The sequence below is a fragment of the Dromaius novaehollandiae genome, chromosome W (assembly GCF_036370855.1).
Source record: "Dromaius novaehollandiae isolate bDroNov1 chromosome W, bDroNov1.hap1, whole genome shotgun sequence".
Lineage (NCBI taxonomy): Eukaryota > Metazoa > Chordata > Aves > Casuariiformes > Dromaiidae > Dromaius > Dromaius novaehollandiae.
Window position 1 is genome coordinate 10,926,636 of NC_088130.1, and position 26,524 is coordinate 10,953,159.

A 26,524-nucleotide genomic window follows, 5' to 3' on the forward strand; every position below is an offset into this window, starting at 1 on the left:
CCATAAATGAGCCTCCAGCCATTATCCCAGACTAGTCCACATTTTCATTTCTGCTTGCAACATCTGGTCTATACATGTCTTCTCTCACCAAGTCTGTATCTGTTTGAAGTTTTATACCTGTAAGTTCTGCTCATTTCCCAGAGATCCTAAAACTAAAAACTTCTGAATCAGTGCTAACATATGTGATCTGCTCTTCTTCTTCATCTCTCCACACATTTGTTTTTACTATTTTCTCAAGTGTATTTAGTGTTGCAGTCTCTGTGTGGAGTATTATATTTTTTAAATAATGGGATAGTGCTGACAGGGTTTGCATGATGGAATCATTGATATTGATGTGACAGCCTTGATGTCTCTCTGCTTATTATTATGAAGTATGTCTGCTGTGATGCAGAAAGCCGTATTCTCAATCCCTTCTTCGCTCTACATGATTAGTTGTACTGTCCTAAAACAAAATCTTAATTCACTCTGAATAGTGACAGCGATCTTGACAATCATTAACGCTCATCCTCGGTGTGAAATCCATTGACAGACTTTTCCTTTCAGTCCTGTTTTTACGAGGCAATAATCTGGTCCAGGTAGATACCTCCAGCGCACACTTGCAATGCTCCATCACCCACAGATGACCCATGGGCAGCCAGGGTCCTCCAGCAGCACCAAGCGAGCAGGCCTCCGTGGGACACTGGGGGATAGCAGTATGGGCAAGAAACAGACTTCAGCATCCATAGAAAGAGACAGCACTGTAAACTAAAGTGCTAACGTTAGTCAAAGTGAATTTTCTTAATGTTTCTCAGTGCTGTGTCTCAGCTACAGCAGTTGCATCTAGCAAGAGAAACTTATTTCTGTCCCTGGCCAATTCCTCTGGGAGCAGTAAGGTTGTCTTTTGGGAACAGTTGTAGTGTGGGCTTCCCTGAGCCCTCTTGCCCAGGGAAGGGTCAGAGACAGCAATAAATGGCAACCAGGAGAGGAGCGACAGCCCCTGGACTAATCGCCCAGAGCTGAAGGTACCTGCATCCTATTATTAGTCTTCTGAGCCATCTAGTCCCACTATCTCCTCCAGCATCACCGGTCTTCATTTAATACTTCCACTTCTGCCTCCTCAGCCTCTGAATACTATTCATTTCCTTGGGTGTGAAAACAGGATGAAATCCTTAAGAGACTTATGCAGCTGGAATCCCCATGACTGTCTTGACAACTGCTTAGAGAACAAGCAGAAAGAGCCCGAGGCCGTCCTTGCCAAGTGCTAAATATGATGAACTATGCCGTACACACTGTTTCTGCACAAGAAGTTATAATAAATCAGGCTAGTAGCCTCATGTCTGAAGAGGACTGTCTCAGCCTGAGTGCAAATATTGTTTCAATGCCAATTTTTAAAGCTGTGTTTCAAAGTTACTGCCAGTGAAAAAGCCGCCATGCTCCATTCCCAGCCTCCCCGCCCAAAAAATAAATGATAAATGCATGGACTTAACCGAGTTTTGGAACAAATTAAAATGAATTTAGAGACAAAATTCTCTTTTCCCATTCAGAACAAGGATCATCTTCCACACTGCAGATCTCTTAAGGCACATTGTACACTCAGAACTACAGACCGCTAATAATGAACCTCAGCGTGTTGCGTTGCCATTCACCGAGAAGTTTGCGCTCCTGAAACAAACTTAGCCTGTATTAGTAGAAGCTTCTCTGCTTCAGTGCTGTGAGATTAGTGGCTGGAGAAATGCAGAGCGAGGAAGGGAGGCTACATGGTTATAGTTAGAAGATCTGCAGTAAAGAACCTACCAATAGCCACCAGCTATGTCTGCAATTACATTTCCTTAAGATTTCCTGTTGCTACAATGGCCTTCTTGTAGCTCTGCCTGCTTTTTAGCCACTAGTTTTTCTGAAGTGCTCAGAACTGCCAAACTGACTAAAGCTCTTGCAGTCTCCAGCAGCTTGTACCGCACCGGTCGCTGCTCCCAGTAAAAGATCTGTAGGGACGCTAGCGCGGCAGTCGCATCATTTTGGAAAATGGACGGTGCAGAGGAGAGCACTGTCTCTGCCACGGAGCCGAGATGGCTCTTCCCAGACTGCCTGGGAGCTTCCTTTGGAAGCTATCTTAAAGTGCTGCTTATGCACTGCTCCAGCAATAATAGTTACTAAATAGCTCAACAGACCCCTGTGGTTCCTGCCTATCAATTTACAGTCAGAAACATTTTTATTTAAGGGACAAGTCTCAATGCTGCTAGGATACAGTGAAATTTGACACACAAGAAGAAATAACTGTAATGCAGGTTGTTTTGCTGATCTAAAAGTCACAGATGCTGCATATGTGTAGTCTAAACACATACTTCCATCAAACATCTGGTTTGTATATTATTTTTAATAGCATAGAAGTTAACCATGTTTCACGATGCTTTAAATGCCCAATAGGGTATTCTTTTTTTTATATTTCCATATATTACTTGTTATTATGATTTACATGTGGAACTGTAAGACAGCTCTTTGGTACACTTTGGAAATGTTGTTTACCTAGTCACAATTCATAGTAATACAAAGAAGGCTGGATGATTCTGGGACTGGGAGAAAGATCCACCATCCGCTTCTAGATAAATCCAGAATTACAGAATAGTCCTGACAAAAATACTCAACTCATCCCCTGAAATTAATTACATTTTAAAGTATTAATTCCTAACAACATGGAATTACTTTTGTACATGTTTAGTCTACCAAAAACCAAAGTATTAGTTGGTGTCCTCATTGACGATCCTCATGACGATCCCAAGGACGAGATTAAGACCCTAAAACTGGTCAAATATCGTACAACCTTTTACCTTTATTTTCAACGGAGTGGGGAGAAAAGGTGGGGAAAGGCGAAGGGGAGAGGGGAACAAGGGTGAGGGGAAAAGATAAAGTTGGAAAAGGAGAAAAGAAACTAGCTACCGCCACTCCGAGTCCGATGATGTTCCGCTGACTCCGCTCCAGTTCCTCAGTCGTCGCAAACAAGCCCCCCCCTATTCACCCAGTCTGCAGTTTTCATAGGTTCTTGCCCCGCCTCTGGGCGGTGCTGCCTCGCTTCCCCTGCAGATTAGCTGTCATGCGCAGTCCGCCCTCTCGGAACCTTCCAGAAACGGGCTGGGGCATCGGGGGGTCTCTTGCTCATGTGCAGATGGCAAATGAGTACGTGCGGTTCGTGCCCTAGAGATGACCTTCTGCCCTTTTCGCGCCCTTTTTCCCCCGTGCAGGTGCACGAGGTTGTTTACCTCGCGGACGGCTCCCGGGGGCACCGGCGCGGCATTGCCCGACGCACCTTGGTAGTGGCGGCTCTGCAGCAGCAGCGGCAGCAGCAGCGTCGAGACAAAACCGCATTTAGTACCGGTTCTCTACACCAGCACAGCTCGCTACTACTATTACTGCTCCAAAGTGTATCCTTGTTCTTCCACGCTATCACTTTTGCCTTCTCATAGCCAGCTCTTTCCCACCATCTTTTAACTTAGAGCCACCTAAAAGTGCATGCTATTTTCTCTACTCTATGGTTGCACCACAAAGTGGATAGTGTTACAAGACAACCCTGGGAAGCTCAGAAAGAATGTTTGAACTAGGTAGATTAGGATAACTTCTAACATTAAGTATAAAACTTGCTTAGCCCGCACACTTGCTTAGCATGAGTGGCTAAATTTGCTGGAGCCTTAGGCGGCACTCCCTAGTACAGTGAGAAAGGGCCCCAGAGCTGGTGCAGGCTGGAAAGATAAGGGAGTTACCAGCAGTCTGCATTCCTGTGCCCCACTCTCCAAAAGGGAGGATGTCAAGGCTTTGAAATAAGGCCTGCTTGAGCGCCAGGACCTTGGGAAGCAAAACCTCCTCTCACTGCTGAAACAAAGTTAATTAAGGGGTCTGGACTATCTCCCCTCATCAGGACCTTGAGAGACAGGGGTGGGACCCGGGGAATGAAGAAATCACTAACCAATCAGTGTAAAAGGGAAAATTGCAAATCTGGCATTGTTTGTATAAATGCTACTTGAAAAGTTGGGGGGGGTGTGCTTGATTTGTGGGAAACCGCCGAGCACCCAGGCTTGCGCAACTCTGAAATAAATAAATAAATGTCTCTCCTGAGTGTGTAATTATTGGCTCATTGCACACCGGGCAACGAATCCGCTTTTCGGACAACAGTTTTCTGGCGACCCAGGTGGGACCCTCGCTGTAAAGCCTTGCCCGGATCGTCTTGCCAGTTCCGGCGGGGAGACGCTGCTCATCGGACTCCAGCGCGCACCGACCGTTTTGTTCGGGGACTCCGTGAGCACCCTCCCTGGTCGGAACAGGTAAGCGACTCAAAGGTGCAACGCAGTAATTATTAAGAGACATTGCATAGAGGGTATGATACAAGGGTAATTGGTTGTGGTAACCAAAGGTAAGCTTTGTACACGTTTGGACAGTGACGACTGGAGTGTACGAAAGCGTAATTGGTAAGAACGTTCTTTTAAGGGTGGTAATATGGGAACAGGACAATCTGTGGGGGTATCCTCCTGTTCTCCTTTAGGATGCATCCTGAAACATTGGAGAAAGTTTGGTGGGAATCCTTTAACAAGGAGAAAATTAAAGGAATACTGTACTCAGTGGTGGCCAATGTATAAACTGGAGGATGAGGAAAAATGGCCAGAAATGGGAACGCTAAACTATAATACAATCTTGCAACTTATGTTGTTTTGCAGAAGACAGAACAAATGGGATGAGGTCCCATATGTAGATTTGATCACTTCTCTGAGAAATGATCATGAAACTAGAAAAAAATGTAAGCTATTGATCTCTGATTCAAATGTGTTAATGATGATGGGAGACAAAGAGAAAATGCCTCGGTGTTGCTCTGCTTGTAGTATTGGGAAAAGATGTTTAAAAGTGGGTGATGAGGAAGAGGATGTACAACTATTGGTCTCTCCGGAAAGAGATCAAGATAGTGTCGATAGCAGAAATAAGGGAAGTGAGGCATGTAGCCCGATTGCAGGCAGAACTCAGACTACTCGGTGTCTGCTTTATAGTCCTTCAAATTTTCAAAAAGAGGATTATCCTCCATTGTCGGATCCTCAAATCGATCCCGACAACAACTATCACACAACACAAAAGGAGACTACTCCAAATTATTCAGCCTACTGTGGGTTCACGTACCCAGTGTGGATCTTTACAACAAGATCCTCTGTCCCCGCTCCTGTCAAGCACTTCCCAAGGAAGGGGCCACGCTAAGGGCCCCGGTCCCTTCTGGTAGGTTCAGTATCTCAAGGGCATCCTGCCGACTACGCCAAAAAATGTCGCGGCCCGAAGGGAGTCATTCAGGACGACCTCCCTCCCCTTGGGGCCAAACGACCAAGTTCGTGATGCCCTTGGACTGAATTAAGGTGAAACGACACCAGCCAACCAGTTTTAAGATTTATTAACACAAAGATAAGGCATGTGGTCAAATAGGATCAGCTAGCTAGACAAGTTCCGTGCCACACGTTTCAAACAGATTCAACAAAGGAGAGGGAAAAAGAGAGGAGAGAGAGAGAGAGAGAGAGAGAGAAAAGATATCACCACCCGTGGATCCAGCGGCGTCCCGTTGGTCCTCTTCCTTTGGGAGTCTCAGCGGTGGAGGGGGGGGCTCCCATCTGGCGGTAGGTGGGTCCTCTTCACACAGCTCGAGTTGGGTACCTCCGAAGAGGGACCCCGAACAAAGAAATCCCTGGACAATTATACCTTCCAATCTAAGCTCCCCACCCCTCACGCGGTAGTTCAGACCAATAGCAGGTTTTTGGGTCTGGGATCTCCTGCTCCTTATTGGATCTCATCGTTGTTCCTAGGCAGGCTGTTTTCTGCTGCAGTTTCTTCCACAGGTGTGTCTCCATTCCTCGGGTTCTGCTATTGTCTCTCAAGGTCCTGACAAAGAGTTGGTAACTCCAGCAATTAGCACTGTTTCAGATGCAAATTGCTGGTAACTCCCTTATCCTTCCCGCCTGCACCAGCTCTGGGGCCCTTTTCTCACCGAACTAGGGAGTGTGGCCCAAGGCTCCAGCAAATTCAGCCACTCATGCCAAGCAAGTCTCACAGAAGTTGCGCTAAAAACGGACAATAATTTACAGTCCAGATCCCAAAGTCTCTGCCCGATTGCGGTCTCGTTCAGTGCAGGCTCGGTGTGTCCCGGGTGGTCGCAGGGAGACCATCTCGGGGGTCGCAGCAGCCCAGTCCTGTTTCCGCCAGGGACAGATGGCTCGTTCGTGGTTATGGCCTGCCTGCACCCCATGCACCAAGAAATGTTTAAGGCAAAAAGATTCATTCATCGGTCCGCCACACTCGGGCTCAACAAAATCCCGTGATTCAGGCCCCGCTGCGTCAAGCAGTCGGACCAGATGGGATGCCTGTGTATGTGAAGGTCCCTTTTTCAACTACAGATTTAATGAATTGGAAGGAGTCTGCCGGGTCGTACCGAGAAAATCCAGAGAAGATGTATCAATCCTTTAAAATGATAATTGAGAATCATAATTCAGATTGGCAGGATTTACAGGTGCTTTTAAATACTTTGCTTGCACCTGAGGAGAAAAGAATGGTATTAGACAAAGCTCAAGAGGAGAATGAAAGACAAAATGCTAGGGATGGACCAGACCGTTTTATGCCGGCCCAGGAACCAGAGTGGGATCAAAATACAGGGGCAGGCAGGTTAATGACTAAACAGTACCAACAGTTAATACTATATGGGGTAAAGCATGGAGTACCTAGGCCCAAAAATATTGCAAAACTATATCAAGTCGCACAGGGTAAGACTGAGGATCCCTCTGCATTTTACGAGCAGTTATGTGAAACTGCCCGAAAATGGACAGACTTGGATCCCAAGGACGAAGGAAATAAGATGACTTTTACTACATTATTTGTAGGACAATCAGCACCAGATATAAGGAGAAAGCTTCAGAAAGTAGATGGTATGTCGGGGATGTCAATATCGCAATTAATAGAAATTGCATATAAGGTGTACAATAATAGGGAAGAAGTGGAGAGAAAGGAAAAACAAAAGGAGAAACTGAAAGATAAGAGGCAAAATGCTGCAATCTTGGCAGCTGCATTTGCCCAGGCACAAACTCCCTCTCAGGGAAGGGGTTTTCCGAAAGGACAAGGACGTGGAAGAGGGCATAGAGTAGGAGGGAATTTGGGAAATAGAATTCCACTGAGGAGAGATCAATGTGCAATTTGCAGGGGGAAGGGGCCCTGGAAAAATGAGTGCCCGAAGAGACAAACAGATCATTGGAAACCTGAGTCTGCATCTGTTCCAGAGGCAGATTTGCTCATGATTGGTACAGAGGATTCAGACTGACGGGGACCGGGGGTTGAGAAATTGGATTCCCCAGCCGAACCCCTGGTTTCAGTAAAGCTGGGGAATGAAACAGTTAAATTTTTAGTAGACACTGGAGCAGCATATTCAGTACTAAATAGCTGTAAGGGACCAATGAGTAAATTCTCTATGCCAGTAATTGGGGCCACGGGAAAGCGAGAGGTCAAACCTTTCTGTCAACCAATTAAATGTGAAATAGGAAATAAGGTGTTAACACATGAATTCTTATACATGCCAGAATGCCCATTACCCCTAATGGGGAGGGATTTACTGAATAAACTGGGGGCACAGATAACCTTTGATAAAAACAAAGTTAAGGTGCGCATTCCACAAAATAACACCTGGAAGGCACAAGCATATATGTTACAGAAAGCACTGGATTCCGAACAGGTGGAGGATGGACCAAGTGAAATTCCCTCTGAAGTAATGGACGCAGTAATCCCTTTTGTGTGGGCAACGGAGAAACCTGGAAGAGCCAGATGTGCAGAACCGGTAAAGGTGGAATTAAAACAAGGAGCTAAACCGGTAAGGCGAAAACAGTATCCCATGAAGTTAGAGGCCCGTGTTGGACTGGAGCCTATGATTAATAATTTCTTAAAGTATGGACTGTTGAGAGAATGTCAATCCGAGTACAATACTCCAATCCTGCCTGTAAGAAAACCACATTCACAAGAATATTGTCTAGTACAGGATTTGCGAGCTATTAACCAGATAGTGACTGATGTGCACCCGGTGGTACCCAATCCATACACTTTGTTAACAACGATAAATGATTCCAATGTCTATTTTACAGTATTGGACTTAAAAGATGCTTTCTTCTGTATCCCTTTGGAGGAACAAAGTCAGCAATTATTCGCCTTTGAGTGGGAAAGTCCTACAACGAGACGCAAAATGCAGTTGTGCTGGACAGTACTCCCTCAAGGATTCAAGAACAGCCCTACAATTTTTGGTAATGTACTTGCAAAAGAATTAGAATTATGGCAAGGTAAGAAAGATACCACTACCTTATTACAGTATGTGGATGATATCTTATTGGGGGCAGACACGATTGAAGAATGTAGAGAAACAACCATCAGTTTATTAGATTTTCTGGGAACAGCGGGATACAGGGTGTCTCAGAAAAAAGTACAGATCATGAAGGAAAGCATAATCTATCTAGGATTTGAAATATCCCAGGGGGAAAGAAAATTAGGAATCGAAAGGAAAGAAGCGATTTGTCAGATCGCCCCCCCAAAATCAAAAAGAGAACTCAGGGGATTTTTAGGAATGGCTGGGTGGTGTCGCCTGTGGATACCTAATTTTGGATTAATGGCAAAGCCTTTATATGAAGCTGTTAAGGGGCCAGGAGACTTGCTGGAGTGGACTCCAGAATGCCGAAAAGGATTTGATGAAATCAAGATTGCTCTCATGAGTGCTCCTGCATTAGGACTGCCAAACCTAACAAAGCCATTTGAGCTTTATGTACATGAGAGAGGGCACCAGGCTTTGGGAGTGCTTGTACAGACTTTAGGAAATTGGAAAAGACCTGTGGCTTACTTTTCAAGACAGCTGGATAAAGTGAGTGCAGGGTGGCCAGGATGCCTCAGAGCAGTTGCAGCTGCTGTGCTGTTAATACAAGAGGCACGAAAATTGACATTGGGACAAAAGGCGACTGTTTATGTGCCACATGCTGTTGCAGCAGTTTTAGAACAAAAAGGGCATCACTGGTTATCCCCAAGTAGGATGGTGCAATACCAAGCAGTGATACTTGAGCAAGAAGATGTAACCGTGAAGGTGTCTAATACCCTTAATCCGGCATCTTTATTACCACTTCATGAAGAGGGGAGGTTGGCTCATGACTGTCTGCAAACTATTGAGCAAGTATATTCCAGCTGTCCAGATTTGAGAGATATTCCATTGCAGAATCCAGACTGGGAATTATTTACTGATGGGAGCAGTTTTATAATAAAGGGAGAAAGAAGGGCTGGATACGCTGTTGTCACTTTGGAAGGAGAAATCAAAGCAAGATCACTACCAGCAAATACATCCGCCCAGAAAGCAGAACTGATTGCTTTAACCCAGGCTCTGGAATTATCAGAGGGAAAACGGACTAATGTGTTTACAGATTCAAAATACGCCTTTGGGGTTATACATGCCCATGGCGCAATTTGGAAGGAAAGAGGATTGCTATGTTCTCAAGGGAATCCTATAAAATACGGTAAGGAGATTATGGAACTACTCAAAGCAGTTAATAAACCCAAAGAAATAGCAGTAATGCATTGCAAAGCGCACCAGTCTGGACAGACTGACATAGTTAAAGGGAACAAAAGGGCCAATGAGGCTGCAAAAAGGGCAGCATTATCCGTGTCGGTGGCAGCATTAGTTCCAGAGAGAATGTTAAAAATGGAAATTCCAGTATACACTGAAAAAGAAAATAAATTAGCAGAAATACTGAAATGCATAAAAACTCCCGAGGGATGGTGGGTGCCCTCTACTGGACGATGTGTGGTAACTTTGCCGATAATGAAGAAGCTGATGAAGCAAATACATGATAGTACCCACATGGGAGCTGAGGCATTGGTTGAAACAGTTAAAAGATTTGCTGTGGGAGTTAGTATGTTAATAATTGCAAAGGGTATTACACAAAAATGTGAAATCTGTCTTAGAAATAATCCCAAGATTCAGAAGAAGCCCCCTCCAGGGGAAGTAAAAAGGGGCTTCATGCCCGGGGATTACTGGCAAATTGATTTTTCTGAATTACCAAGATGTAATGGATATAAATATTTGTTAGTAATTGTTGACACCTTTTCAGGATGGCCTGAGGCTTTCCCGTGTCGTACCAATAAAGCAAGGGAAGTAGTGAAAATGTTATTAAAAGAAATTATACCAAGATTTGGGGTACCAGAAGGGTTTTCTTCAGATAGGGGACCTCATTTTATAGCAGAAATAGTACAGGAAATCTCAAAAATACTACAAATTAAATGGGACTTACATACCCCCTGGAGGCCACAATCCAGTGGAAAAGTGGAAAGAATGAATCAAACAATTAAGAGACAGGTAGGAAAATTGTGTCAGGAGACTCAGATGAAATGGACTGATGTTTTACCTCTGGCATTATTAAGAATCAGAATAACCCCAAGGGTTAGGGAGAAAGTTAGTCCATTCGAGATTCTGTATGGTAAACCTTACACTGTAAATTTAACTGGAAATGAAATTCAAATGCACGTTAAGGGTGATCAAATTTTAAGTGATTATCTCTTGTCTATGGCAAAGGTTCTTACTTCTCTCCGTAGGTACATCCAGTTAAGATCTCCCGTACTTTTAGATTCACCTGTACATTCATTCCAGCCGGGAGATCAAGTGTATCTTCGGACCTGGAAGGACGAGCCATTGGTAGAAAAGTGGAGAGGACCGTATCTTGTACTGCTAACAACAAATACTGCTGTGAAACTGCAGGGAATTGATTCCTGGATCCACTACACCCGAGTGAAAGCAGTACCTCGAGAGACGTGGAAAGCTGAACAAGTTCAACCTTTAAAGTTAAAAAATGTATAAAGATATATGAGTTGTATTAGAAGCAAATCGGTTTTAAATTTAGATTGTATTCAGGGAAAAATTGCTTTAATCTGCTTGTTAGGAATAGGGTTAATATTGTTGTTACGGTATCCGTGTAAAAATGTTCTCCTTAACAACCAGGGGAGAAATGTGGTGGTTAGTTTTTCTAGGTTACCTAAGCCAAACAATTAAAGGGAATCAGGAAGGATTTTGGGGTCAAAATCTCCATTTGGAAGTAATTACAAAATCTATGAAGATAGTTAACCAGAGGGATTGCTGGGTGTGTACCCACTTCCCTGAACATTCCAACAAGGGCTTCCCGCTAATTGGAGTGCCTCTTAATTTTTCCTTTATGAAATTTATAAAACAGATAAGAAACGATAGTGATCAAATGAAATATGATGAAACAACAGAACAGGAATGGGAAGTCCAGAGCGCGACAGGAGATTATTATCAATGTGTCCGAAGATGTAATAATAGTAATAAATGGTGGGAGAAAACTATACTTTATGGAAAGCAACCGATCAACTGTACTGGAGCCATTAAGGTAGGAAGTTATGAAGATTGCTCTCGGATACCTGAAATAGGTTATAAGTGGCCACGTAAGGAGCTCAATGGGTGGCGTGTTCCAAAAGGTAGTGGATGGTATTGGTTGTGTGGGAACAAGGCACGAAAAGTGCTACCTCCTAATTGGTCAGGGACATGTACTTTAGGGGCAATAATCCCTAATGTTACTATAAGAAAAGAACTGAGTAATAAATATCAAAAATCCTGGCTAAGAACATTCATGAGGAGACAAAAGAGGGTCAATAATCCTTTAATAGATCGACCTGCTAGGTTTCAGTCATTCGTAAGGTGGCTGTTTCCACAATTGGGAGTGAGTGAACTTGAAAAAGCAATAGTAAATATTTCAGCAGTTATTGAAAAAATAGGGAATAAAACCTCTGATGCCATTGCAGCTTTACAAGAGGAGGTTTCAGAAATTGCTAAAATAACTACCCAAAACAGGATGGCTCTAGATATGTTATTGGCATCTCAGGGAGGAGTATGTACAGTAATAAACACTAGTTGCTGTGTATATGTGGATCAAAGCGGGAGAATTTCTACCGATCTAAATGAAATCTGGAAGCAGACTGAAATCTTACATGGGGTTCAGAAAGATGATACTTCTTTCGGATTTGAAGAAACATGGAAATGGTTGACTTCCTGGTTCCCTGACATGAGCTCATGGGTTAAAAAATGTTTAACAATTTTGGGAATGGTGTTAGTAGTTTTTGTATGCGTTTATGTAGTGATTCAATGCATTTCTAGCTGTTGTACAAAATTAATATGGGAAAGATTTTAAAAGAGTGAGACTAATATGAAAATGATCATATAAGTCTCAAAGGGGGGAATTGTTACAAGACAACCCTGGGAAGCTCAGAAAGAATGTTTGAACTAGGTAGATTAGGATAACTTCTAACATTAAGTATAAAACTTGCTTAGCCCGCACACTTGCTTAGCATGAGTGGCTAAATTTGCTGGAGCCTTAGGCCGCACTCCCTAGTTCAGTGAGAAAGGGCCCCAGAGCTGGTGCAGGCTGGAAAGATAAGGGAGTTACCAGCAGTCTGCATTCCTGTGCCCCACACTCCAAAAGGGAGGATGTCAAGGCTTTGAAATAAGGCCTGCTTGAGCGCCAGGACCTTGGGAAGCAAAACCTCCTCTCACTGCTGAAACAAAGTTAATTAAGGGGTCTGGACTATCTCCCCTCATCAGGACCTTGAGAGACAGGGGTGGGACCCGGGGAATGAAGAAATCACTAACCAATCAGTGTAAAAGGGAAAATTGCAAATCTGGCATTGTTTGTATAAATGCTACTTGAAAAGTTGGGGGGGGTGTGCTTGATTTGTGGGAAACCGCCGAGCACCCAGGCTTGCGCAACTCTGAAATAAATAAGCAAATGTCTCTCCTGAGTGTGTAATTATTGGCTTATTGCACACCAGGCAACGAATCCGCTTTTCGGACAACAATAGCATGGCCTCCATCCTCTGGTGGCTCTTGATGACCAGTTTAAGTGGACTCAGATAACCTCTCAGCAAGCAGGAAAACATATCCCCAATTAGACTAATTAGCAGATTTGTCAGCATACAGACCCCAAGTGAACATGGGAAATGAGTTCTAGAGAGGCTTCTCCAGAGCTATGGTTGACTCACATTGGCGAGGTCAAGCACATTACACCAGAGGCACGACAGAGAAACAGGGCTTCAGTTCCCCAGCCAGCAACCAGCAGGCACATTTTCTCAGCTCTGCTTTCACTGAAAGACACAAAAGGCAGTAAAGATGGTGCAAGCATGGTTTGATCATTTTTTTATGCCAAGAAAACGTGGAAGAAACTGTTTTAAAAAGAAATCTCCATCATGTCTGTTTGCTGAGACTATGCAAACGATAGAAAGCACTGCAAAACATTTCAAGCGCGTGCCAAAATGTGTTATATATTAAAAACAAGAGAATTACAAATAACCAAATCTTGCGACAAACATCAGTGGTGCAAGCTGCAATAGGAGACAACACAACTTTCCTGTGATGGAATGTCACTTGTCTACTGGTGAAGATACCTCCATGTCAGCTGCAGCCACAGGACGCACAGGAAGGCTGTTCCTGATACCAGTTCTAGAAATAGGCTAAGAAATTACTGCACTAGCAGCAATTAGTAAAGGAAAAAGGGAGAACTACTACTCATTGTGCAATGTTAGGTGGTAATTTAGAAAACAATACAGCATGCGACAAAAATATTATTTTTAGTCACATGTAATACTTTTAAATCAGCACCTCTATTCATTTTAGGCATTTCTTTTCTGACGCACAGCATTTAAACAGTTCTGCTGGAAGGGGGGAAAAAAAAAAAAGACATCTGATCTCTGCTTCTGTCTCTGTCACATTAACCAAGTCTTTGTCTCCCTCATGTGTTCGTAGCCCATAGTTAATATCAATTGGAGAGAAACTCGAATGGAGATCTAGCTTTCAAATATTTACGGACACTGCTTTAAACTTTTTTTCAAGTCGTATGCAAAGCAAAATGAATATTTTCCAGATAAAGTAAATACTTCCTGGATGAAGTACAGTCCACATCTGATAAAAGCAGGCCAGAATAAATTGCAAACTAGACTGAATAAAATCAATGGAGTCCATTTATGATTCATGATTGATTTTTCCCCCTGCTAAAATACTGCATGTACCATTTCTTGGTAACCTGAAATATAGTATATTGCAAAAACTTACATATCCAAGACCTCTAAACCTTTCTTTTAACAGCCAAACTGCTGAATTTACATGATCTCATCAAGCAATGACTTTTAAAAGCATTAACCTCAGAAGGGGGAGAAATGATTAATGCAAGCAGCAGCATTACTACAGATGAAACATACTGTTAAATCTTAAACTAATCAATTATTAAATTCTGTAATACTTTAGTAAAGTTGACTGTTTTTATTTCCAAAGGGAATATATGGAGCTAAGGTGGGTATATCATATATTTTTGATGCACTATCACATCTATCCCTCAGTTCGTTCAATAGTGTAGGACTCCTTTAAAAGACATTAACATATGGGAAAGACCCTCAAACACATGATATAAAAATCTACCATTTTATTTTTCATTTGTTTTCCTTTTTTTCATATCTGCAGGAGCCAAGATAACTGTCTTTGCAAAAAGCCTAGCATACTATTTGTTGTTGTATTTTTATTTTATTTTTTTCTTTTTAAAGTTTTCTAGTGCCAAATGGGTTCAAACTTAAAGGGAATTTGTAAAGCAGAGCCTCTCTCTTTTTCTTGGTAAGGAAATAAATTCTCTGCCTAAAACAACTCACCTTCCCTGGAAGGCACAGCATCTGAATTAAAACCATTTGGACCTCTGGGCTAGGAGAAAAAGTGTTTCCAAAAATACGCACCTTTTTTGTATTAACTCTTAAAAAAATCTCTAAAAGAATGTTCCCAATATATCCCCTGAAAAGTATGACACACACAGAAAGCAACTATGCAATCATTTTGAAAAAAAAAGGGGGGGACCATCATTTCAATCAAATGAAAGTCTGGAATAAAACCACAACATTTCAGAAATAAAAAGAGCAAATCAGTGATCTTTTGGAAAATATAGCTGTCAAGTCACAGTTCCCTTACTTGCTATAAGCCCATCCCATCAGCAACAACTCATCATCTTCCCTTTCTCTCTGCTGCTAGCCATTCATACCTATCCCCATGGAGAATGAAGACCTTAGGCCAAATCCTTTTCTCATATATGCTTTAGCCACATACACCTGAAAGTAGGGGCTAGCAGATTCCTTTCAAAAAACTGAGACAGATGATCCAATCCTAGCAGTATTTAAAGCATAAAAAAAAGCTTTATTTTTAAAGGAGAAGAATATTTTTGGAGCTCTTTTGTAAAGCTTGGATATATGTGCTGTTTTTGTTCTATCATTTCTTTTTCTATTTCCTGCCTCCCCAAAAGATTGCAAGAATACTCCAGCTAGTTCTTGCTTTGGCTTGATTTGGTAAAATAAGAAGAAAATAAAAGATTCTTTGCTTAAAGATCTTGTTTAATTTAGACATCAGTCTGAAAATAATTTGATATTACATATTCAATAGTTATGGAAAAATATTTTACACACTCATTATGAGCAACTTGGAGGGCATTAATCGATTATAAACCATTGAGGCTTGTATCCTAAAATACTACCTAATGCTTATGCTTTTGAGCCAAAGAAGGGCTTGAATGCCTGAAAAATTCTTTTTCTAATTCTCAGTTGCTATAATAGAAAATACTAGCAGTTTCTCAAACCCTTCCATGCTTTCAGTCATAGGAGTTTGCTTTTATTCATCAGTCTATGATCTGTTCTTCCATAAATCTGTACTTCCACCGATTTCAGCGGGATGGCACACTCCCCCTGTTACATTTTCACCATTCCTGTTAATGGAGAAATGAAACAGCATTTTGCAGCTTTGAAAACCCTTCAAACGAGGGTTAGGATGAACATTGAAGTATTCCTTGTAATGACCTTTTCTTATCTAGCTAAAGAGAAAGGCAGTATATTAGAGCTGCAATACAGCTGCTTCACACAGCTCCTTTTGCAGATACCCTCTTTGCCATTTCTGCATTCAAATATTTTCTGTCTACCTAACTCTTTGCTTTCCAGCTTCTCCACCTTCCCTTACGCAGATGTACTGAGGGGCAAGTAGGATTTGCAGCCCGCCCTGAGGGGCTGAAGGTTAGGCAGGTCTCAAGAAGACAGATACTGATGGGGATAATCTGTCAGTGGGGTGAGGAAGAGCTCGCCCAGTTCCTTCATATGCCCTTTCTAACACAACATGAGAGAACGACTGCTGGCCAAAAACGTGCAGTTATGTCAAAATCTCTTCGACCTTCAGTAAGAATTTTGCTCGAGTATTGAAGTACATAGCCCATAACACAGTATGAGCATTACTGAAAATGAGTTTTGAAATGGCAGTAATATTGGCACTTTGTTCAGCATTAGATGCTGCATGAATTCAGCTGCAGTTAGTCAAGCCAAGCTTTCAGTTGCTGCAGACACCATAGTGGAAAGAGGACCAGCATGTGGGCAGTAATTTTCATTGTTTGCTTTACTCCTGTATCCTTTGATAGCCAGCTGGTGATGGATGGGAAGCAGTGAAATAATGCAGCCTCCCTCTTCTGAAAGCTCTGTTTTGTACAGCAATCCAGACACTAATAAAACCCTGTGAAATACCACATGTTTACAAACTGCTAAATATGACTGTTATGTGCTAAAAATGATAAATTAGAAGAGTAATTGGCAAAAATTTATTACCCTTTGCCTTGAAAGAGAATTATTCACATGGCTAAATAAAGCCAGTATATTACCAAAATGTAGTCATTCTCTTCCTGGGTCATTCTTATAGCTATAAGCCATTTCTGCTATTTTTGCCTCTTTCCTTGCTGTCCAATTGCAAACTGTATGGGAAAAGAACCACTCTCTCTCTTCTGTTTGGCAAGTTCATGGCACACAGAATTGTATGATCCAGACAAAGATCTCAAGATTTAAATCTTCTGGTGGAAACAATAGCACTGAAATAATTTTGTAGTACAACAAAAAGAAAAAAAAAACTAAGCAAATTGAAAGGAAACATTTCTTTATATAGTGCATAATGATATGGTATAATTTCCTGAACAGCTCACTGACCCACAATAGTAATGAGGCAAGTATCTTATTGGGCTTTAAAACAAAAATTTCTAATTAAATTAAAGATGGCAAAAGAGATTTATCTGAAAAATTAGAAAGCCATCCTCAGTTATACTAAGCAAGATTATTATACAAGAGAAAGTCAGTCCTTCACCTCTCAAAATACATCAGTGACTACTCGCTTGGGATGAGAAGAAAATTCATGAGATCACTAGTCATCGAGTGGAACTGTTCATCCCAACAAAATTTGGCTTCCATCAAGTTTGTGATTGCAGAGATGCAAAAAATATACAAATTTCACAGAACTTCCGTTAAAGACACAAAAGAAAGGTTTTGATGGCTGCAAGGCCATCAACGATGGCATCAGCTCCCAAGTATTCATTTTTATAGGAAATGTTTAATTGCTCTTTATTGAGCAGAACTTTTCCTTCTGCTTGTAAAAGAAATTATTGCTTTTCCCCTCTGGTTCAGTCATAGGAAGTTAATAGTCCCAGTTTCCTCTGGCAGGAGAGACAGTTAATGACTGGGAGACTATCATAAACAGGGTTTATTGTCCAAATTACAATCTGGTTCCTAACCAGCCTTGTCCGTTCTGATTGCCCTCTTGGCATTTTGTTGATTTTGTGACTTATTTTCCAGTTCACAAAGACATTTTTCTGATATGTAAACCTTAACACACTTTTCTTTATAGCATTCACAATCTATTGCTGCAAATTTTTAAGTGCAGTGTGATATGTGTATTCATTAACTTCATGACACCAGCCAAAATGCTTCTCGACATTATTATGGTTGGAATGCACCACAGAATTTGGTAATTTAAAGAAGTTTTATGATAGAGAAAGAGGAATCATCTTTTTCTGTAATTATTTAGCACTTTAAAAACAAAAGAAAGTGCTATTGGAAAGGAAAATTAAATCATGTTTCTTTGAAGGGGAAATTTGGGGACCATGTACATGAGAACTTTGTTCTTACAATTTACAGTTAGGCCACAGATTTTCTAAATATATAGATAAGGAGCAGAGACTAGCTCAGATTGAAATACAGAAGCCAAATTTTTATCAGGACAAGAAAATCAGTAAACCCATTGTATAAATTCAACCAATAAGTGATATTGGTACAGATGGTCAACAGTAATGAGAACCAGTAGTCATTTCTATATTCTCCCAGGAACACAGACTTGAAACAGGACTGAGCCCATGAATTCCAAATACCGTTATTGACTCTGCATTCAACAAGTTTCCAAAATTTTGCACCATTTTAAAAAGCCAGAAATTGCAGAAAATTATCTCAAATTCATTGGAAGTTGGAGAAAACAGTGATTCTCTTTAAATGTACCACCCACTCTCTAAAGCTCCATAGTGTCTGAATACTTCCAGTTCTGCCAGACCACTTGCTTAATGCTATATTCTTTTAAATTTAAGATTATCGTATAGCTAGGAGTATTGCAATTTTGAAAGTATTTACTATAGTTGCATTACAATTTTTACATTTCATGTTGATATTTTTAAACATTCAACTTGGATATAAATAATTAGGGATATATTATGTCTTTTGTATTTGCTTCTTAATCATAGCACAGCTTCTAAAAAGTATTTGGATGTAGAAGAAAGTAACAGAAACCACTTAATCTACAAATAACCTCTAGTCTGGTTATGGTTAAAGATTTGTACAAGAGTACAGCTATACATGAGCACTCATTTCTTCGTAGGAGACACCTCAATGTGCACAATCAAAGAAGTTGTGAAAGATCAGGATGTTTTATGGGGCTGTTTAATTCATATTTATAGAGTACTTCAATATCTTTGGCTCCAGCATACTATTGAAATGAATTAGAAGTTGACAGTAGCACATTTTATAGGATTATATAGTCAAGTGAAACAAGATGAGTCTAATGATTGTTTTTAGCAATTCTGATGTTGAGTTTTTTAAATATATATAGAATATTTTTAAGAAGCATGCAGTGTTTTGAAGTACTGGAGAATTTTGTTTAAGACCAGTTTCAGCCTTGCTTTATTCTTTCTTCATTGTGTCAGCATTTTTTTTTTTGCTCAGATGCTGGTTCTTACATGGTGTGATACAGAATAATTCAAAAGACAGCAGCTGATAAGAAACCCCTTAACATCTTTAGCCTATACTATTACTATGATATACAACAGGTGATTGCCCAAGATGGGTGCTAAGCTCGTTAGGGACCACAACACTGGTCCTGTTCCCCAATTTCTCCCTGGGATTTGGAGGTGTTTCCACAACACAAACAAAAGCTGTACCCCAAACATCCAACAACAGCTACATCAACCTATGAGGGGAAAAAAGCACTTGCAATTAGCCCTGCTGAGCAACACCACTTTCAAGGGAGCTCTCCTTCTAATGAAAGCCAGACATGAAATTTGTGGCTCTGTGTCTTTAGCAATCAAGTGCCATCATTTCATGTTGACAGTGGAAAAAGGGAATAGTAGCTTCTTTGAAGAAAATCAAACAGGCATCCCTTGAGTAGTACGTGAAAGCAAAATTGAGGCCTTGGATGTCTTCTGTAATACTTGCTTATTTCAACAATACCAGCTGAAGCAAAGAAAAAAAAAAAAAGTAATCCAAGTCTGGACCAAAGCCTTACAACAGTGACAGAGCATTCATACTCCAGCAAGCCACCCCAGACCTTCAGTCTTTATTTCACCCTGACTAAAGCCTGAATGAGATCTACAAGTGACAGCAAAAGCCAAAGACCTGTTAGGTGCAGTCATTATTTATATAGAAGCCAAGCAGTACCAGCCATCATAAAAACAAATAAAAGATGAGTTTCTATGTCCTACAAAGCTTACATGAAAAGAGAGCTGTAACTGAAGAGTATTTGGTCCCATCTTATGCCCTACCACAGAAATACTGGCACTTACTGCACCTGTAGTACAACCATTGGATGATCCTCCCGAGAAGGACACCTGGCAGCTGGGGCGCTCACCTCTGCTCACAGGGAGGCATCCCCAGGAGCAGCCCAGTGCCCACTACCCACCCCAGCACTGAGGCCTCTACCTCAAACCCTGTACTCCAGCCTGGGCCTGATGGCCACATATTCTGGTAAATTCAGTACTCTGCAGCTCCGTTTATCGGTTTTAGAAAAGCAGATTGTATGCCAAAAGCCCTACTCTGTACAGTTACTTTATACACTCTTATTAACTGAACCCAACATTTTTTAAATGAAGCAAGTTTAAAAAACCTGATCCCTTGACCTCACAGTACCACGCACTGGATGAGGAAATAACTGTTTCAGAGTTCCAGGAGCCAGATAAATTCGTGTCCTCTTATTACCAAACCAAAAGTAGTTGTACAAGTTAAAAAATAAGATACTACAAAGTATACCTTAATGGGCTATTAACAGAGGCCTTGTATAACTACGTGGCAGGGAGCCTTTGCCTTCTACCATCCAAGGACTGCATTAATGGTCAATTAAGGAATCCCCTGAACCAGTTTGTTTGCCAATAGAGTTAGGCTTTTAAACCATATTTTAGAATACTAAGTTGTTGTCTTACAGTATGTTGAAGAATACTGTGCAGCAGAAAAAAGTCTACGCTAGTAGTAATAATAAGGCAGTAAAGTCCACAGCCATGCACTTGATTACACTTCACATGGTACTCAGCACCACCCCAGGAAAATCAGATCTGGAGAATTAAGCACCCCCTTTAAAGCAAATGACAAAAGCAATGTAGCTGTGGATAACAGAGGCACCACAGTGCTGGCTGCCAGGGGAGCTATCAGTTGCAAAAAAGAGACTGAAATAACTTTCAGTGAGTCTAATAAAAGATACTGCCTTTTCCTACAAGCCTTGCTTCACTGAAATAATAACATATATCAAATGCACCAATCCTAAATCTCAAAAATTCAGGCGATTGTAAAGGCTGCATTGGCAATTATTGCCCAAGTGGAGGGGCAGAAGACATACAACACAGCACAGAGGTAGGACACCGAGACCCATCCACCTCTACCTTCCCACAGCAGCCTCAGGAAAAGCCTCTCACGCTCAGCTATCCTGCCCTTTGCTTCTACATAATTTAACCCTAAATGTCACAGACAAAAAAGGAAAGGGAATGAAAACTATGTTGTTCAGACCCTTTTAAAAGCAAGAAAAGAATAATCAGATCATTTTCTCATCTCCTCTCACCAATTACCCAAAATCAAGGCTGAGGGACTGTAGACTCCTGTAGTTGAGGCTTCCCAGAGGCAAGACCCAGCAGTAGCTAGCTGCTATATGCCCCAAACAGTTGGGGTGGGAAGAGAGCTGCATTAAATCCTGTCCTACCTCTCCTCCCCTTTCCCAAAAGGCAAACCACTACTTCCTAAAGCTAACAGCTACATATGCCTTGAAAGGGGAGGGGAACGGGTGGGGGGAACAAGCCCAGCTGCAGCCTTTTCCATACCCACATGATGTCTTAAGTGACAGGAGACACTTGTGGTCTTAATGCAGCTTGCAGAAGAGAGAGGTTTAAATTTTCAGCCTTTTACCACGGTGCATCCCCACCTTGGCCAGCTCATCACTTGTGTTGACATGGAAATACAACGTTGGGGAAGTCTTCACATTTAATGATCCCCACAAAGAAGAAAAGTCTGTGCTAAATCACATGCCTAGGAGTCAGAAAGCCTGGCTGCTTCTGTTCCCACCTTGCTGAGCTGAGCTAACCCCTTGCAGAGCCCCATTTCAGCCCCATCAGGGCCACCAGTCACTGCCCTGTGATGCCGCAGCTCCAGCCCCACCACAGCCCTGACCTGCCCAGCCACAGGCCCCCCTGACCCCCACACCAGCCTCAACCCATGGTGGTGCCCAAGGCCCCTTGGGCTAGGGCTGCCCTGGGGGCCTGCTCCCTCAGAGCACGGGGCAGGCCATATGCAGCCCTGTTCAGCTGGGAAGAGTGAGGGAGACCCCCACACACCTGCAAAGGGTTGGCTCTCTAGGGGCTTAAGCCAATAAAATGTTTAGCACCTGCTAAACATGCACAGATGTGATTTTCTGAAAGATTTCTAGCATGGCCAATCCTGGGTGAGGAGCTGTGCTTCATCCCAAAGAGTCTTCAAATTTCTGCTCCAGAACACAGCAGCTCTTCATTTCTTCACGTAACTCCAGGCATCTTTTTTTCTGTGTATTTGACATATTTATCTTCGTTCTGCAACTTAGAAACAACTGAGCTATTTCACCTGAATCCTTTTCCTAGAAGATCAGCCTGAGGCAGGGATTTAAGAAGGAAAACATCTGCCTATAAGTTTTAGCAAAATTACAGGCTGCTAAACTTTGATTCTTAAAATACAAAATTTTAAGCAAGCTTCATTATTGGTGCTGCAATCATTCCAATTGTAATTCCCATTATTTTGTGAGATAGGCAGAATGAGTTAGGAGGAGTTGTAAAAATATGTTTCCTTGTTTAACAGTAGATATATGTTTTATAACAAAACGTAGAACAATCCTATTCATTGGACAATTTTTTTTACAAGGCTCGCTTTCCCAGTGTGTTACAAAAGCAATGACCAGCTATGGAATAAATGGTTTGTCCGTGCTTTTCCTAACAATGGGAGTTTGCGTTGTCATTAAAATGACATTATGCACATGGTACATCTATTAAGCGATGCATGGCGCTCTTCCCCCCCTGGGCCCGAGCGTCCACGTTTTGTAACATTCCCAACCCCTGCCAACTAAAACACAATGATTCAGAAGACTGGTACTTCTTTTCTTATCTCTGCTTTTATTCCCAGTTCTGTCACTGGCTTTGAACATCCCTGGCCCAGAATCTTGTCTCAGCTACGCTGGTGCGAGTCCAAACTACTCTGTCTTTAGTATCTCTTATTCAATAGTATTTTTGGGAGAGGATGCTAAGCTAGCACATCATATTTTGTTATAAGCAGCACAGCTGGAATTTACTGTGTTTCATATTAATTGCCCCTCAACTAATAAAAATAACTTTTCCTTCTCTTTACACTCGCATGAGACACATACCAGGTGGCCAGCCAAATTTTACATTGAGTTTTTCTCCCTTTGTTAACCCTTACATACCAGACTGGGTGGATAAAATACTGGAATCAGGAGCATTAGAGCAGTTACAGAGTTTCTGGGAGTGTTATGCTCTCTCCAACAAATGGTGGAGTATCCTGCAGTATATTATAATTAATAGTATATCATGTTCTAGGGCAACAACTAACTTGACTGATTGAAGGTTTGAATGGGGAAAGAGAGAGATTCAGAAAGTGTACTGACTCCAACCAGGTTGTCAGGATATCCTCAATGTAGTATGCAGTGCCGAGGCCAATTGTCAATGGCTTCTCTGGCTAATTACTACAGCTTTACATCTTGTGCCTTTAACTAAGAATCTGATTTCAGTTTTCTTTAATAGCAGTGTAAAATAGAAGTAATTCCAATCATTTAAATGGAGTAGCAATAGTGGAATGAGAGTCATAAAATCCCCTTTTAGCCTACATTTGAATAGTAATTACTTTTTTTTTTTTTTTTTAAGAGAATAATCACTATTTTCTAGAATTGAGCTTTTAATACTATTGCAAGATTTTAACCTAGGGACTGGAATTTTTAAGACTTCATTTTAGACTATAGTATACTCCTTGTACATAAATCAATCATAAGGTAAGCACCACTTTAAGCAATTAATTAGAAACACCTGCCACCTCTCAGAGCCTGGGACAGCTCATCTCAGAAACTGCCTTAGTCACAAGTTTTTCAGGTGGCCTGCATGATGTATATAAGCTAAAAACAGCCTGAAGAGACTCTGAACATAGTCAGTCAGACATGTAGCAGTCTATTCTCTGCTCTTTAAATCCTTAAATGAAATCAATTCCTGTTTCGCAGTCCCATGTTGCAGCACTGGGAACTCACGATTTCCCTGAGTAGTACCACAGCTTGTCCCTGGTGACCTGCAGGGACTGGAAACTTCGCCCTGTTCATGACCGAGAATGATAGGCCAGGGGAAAGAGATTTAACTCCCCAAAGTCACAGCAGAGCTGTGCCCAGCTCTGATTATGCCATGGTTCAAGTAAAATACTGCTCACCTGGCTCTTTACACATGTGCAAACTGTTTCTGTTACCCATTTGTGGACCTCCTTTCTACAGGGGGTTAAATCAAGCTAAACTATTACTAATCTTATAGTCCACAAAACAGAGTTGTTTGTGACCTGAATTAGGAGATGCCCAGTGAAGCAAAAATGTGTTAAATTGTTTGACATGCTAACGCATTTAATGACCAATTTTATGATCTTTGCCTGGAGCTACACATTCCTGATTTACTTAGAACTAAGCATTGATCATTTGTTTTTAGATGGAGCAGTGCCCTGTCCCAATGCCTTTGTACACAGAGGCGCACAGAGCTTAGTGAGCGCTGAGAGGCATTTCTAGACAGCGTGAGAAGAGGAAGCACGATACTGAGAGCCTGCTGATCCCCTTCTCCCCTTGTGCATCTTTCCCATCAATATCTTCCGAGACGCAGAGGACTTTCCAGCCTTTCATATTTTCTAAATGGCTAGCCTGTTAGTTTGCCTTATCTGAAATAAAAGACATCTGACTGAAATATAAGGTTATTCTTTGTGTGTTATAGACATAACAAGGAGCCTTTCACATTCTCTGAGGGTTAACACAGAGGGTAATGGGTATCACCACTCCAGATGGTTTATGCTCTGTTTGAAGCATCATCCTCCAGGAATATAGTGTTATTATTCTATGAAGAGTGGTACACATCCTTCCTGTCTACTTTTTACTCGGGCTCGTTCCAGACCTAAACATCTGAACAAGATGCCTTTGTGCAGAAAGTCCTCCCTTTCACACAGACAGATGCACACAAAACATGTGCAGCTTCAGAAGAGCTCTTCCCCACGCAGCTGATCTGACAAGTAAACTCATTCCTTAGCGCCTTTGTCCGCAGAGTGCTCTGTATCTGTATGCTAATAAAACAAGCTCCGTGCTTTCTAAAAATCAGGAATGAGTATCCTAAATGAAATGAAACTGTATTTAAATGCATCTAGTCTAAATGAATGCAGTTTTTATTAAAATGGAAACTAGAAGCAAATATACTGGGCCAACAGTCTTCTGATGCTGCTTATTTTGCTTCAGTCAGGATTTCACAATGCTCAGCAGCATTTTGGCTTAGTACTTGCAGGTGTTATTTCACTATTGCTGAATCAAAACTATTCTGGTCTGTGAACTGCACCTGTTACTCATTCTTTTCTCTCCTCCTCAGATAGATTGTCAATCATGCTAAACTGTTACAAGTTTAGCAATGTGCAATGTGCCAAGCACCTTGAACTAAGATTTCCACACTGGCACTCTAAAATGAAAGACTTCTTTCATCATTTCATACACCACCAATACAGTGATTTTTTGGCAGAGATATTTTTTCTTCCATCTCAAGAGCAATATTCACCTAAGAACTGTAGAACTGTTTCTATATTGATGGTCATATCTCAATGTACATGTAATATCATGGGAATCAACATGATCTGACCACAAATTGTAATTTCACAAAAGTAGGGTAGTAGATACTCACCAATCAATGACATGTTTTAAAATTTCAAGGCATCGTGGTTGATTTTTTTTGATACATTCTCTCATACGTGTAGAAAATAGTATTTCTTCTTTCAGATGTGGTTCTGAGCATCTATCAACCAGCAGTGCAACATCAAACCAAACAAGACTTGGAGGAGAATTAGTTATGTGCCAGAATCTCAGACATGTGGTTGCTTCCTCTGTGCCAAACACAGTAGGGATAAATAGTATTCTGGCATACTATACACACATAAATATGTGTATTTTGTCTGAAAAGGCTAAAGGTTTGCTCATACACAATGGTTTATTTTTCACTTACCTAAAACATACACTCATGCTAGTTAAATATTCTGGCTGGTGCTGTCAAACAAGCAATTTCCTTTCAAAGTAATGCTGTAATTACAACTAGTGCTAGAGGGCATTCAAAACACAATGGGACTGCTTCTCATTTAACAGAGATGTAAAGAAGTAATTGAACTGAGAATTTTGCTCATCTGCAGTTATCACTACAACAGAGATGGAGTAAATTACACATTGGGGGTACATTGTGCAGCTCTGCATGCACAGCGAGAGTGTAGATCTAACCTCACATTAAACTGAGGTAAGTATAGTGTGTTTTGCCACACTTTCCACCCTAGCCACAATTTTGTCACATCCTTTATGCTGACATTAGTATTCATGCAGCCTGCAATAAGTAGTTTCCTTCCTGGAAAATGCAGGCAGGGAGGGGAACACAGGGCTACCTCTTTAAGCGACTGTAACTTATACATCAAGAGGTACAGTGGCTACCCCACTTTATCCCGTATTATCCTTTTGAATCCTCTCTTTTGTATCCATTCTTCTCCTTTACTTTTACACAACTTGGTGTCAAAGCCTTGCAGGATGACCTCTCATTTACCAACTGTTATCGAGCATTTATCCAACACGTACTTCACCACTAACTTGACCAAACACATCCTATAG

At 41.5% G+C, this 26,524-nt stretch overlaps 1 long non-coding RNA gene across 1 annotated transcript; it reads right to left on the reverse strand.

The window, feature by feature from the left end:
- Positions 1 to 10,589: 10,589 nt before the first annotated feature.
- LOC135324231 (uncharacterized) lies at positions 10,590 to 13,147 on the reverse strand. The gene is made up of 2 exons (XR_010385588.1): positions 13,045 to 13,147; positions 10,590 to 10,671 (listed from the first exon to the last, which is right to left on the reverse strand). It is a non-coding gene; the product is annotated as an uncharacterized LOC135324231 (long non-coding RNA).
- Positions 13,148 to 26,524: the final 13,377 nt, after the last annotated feature.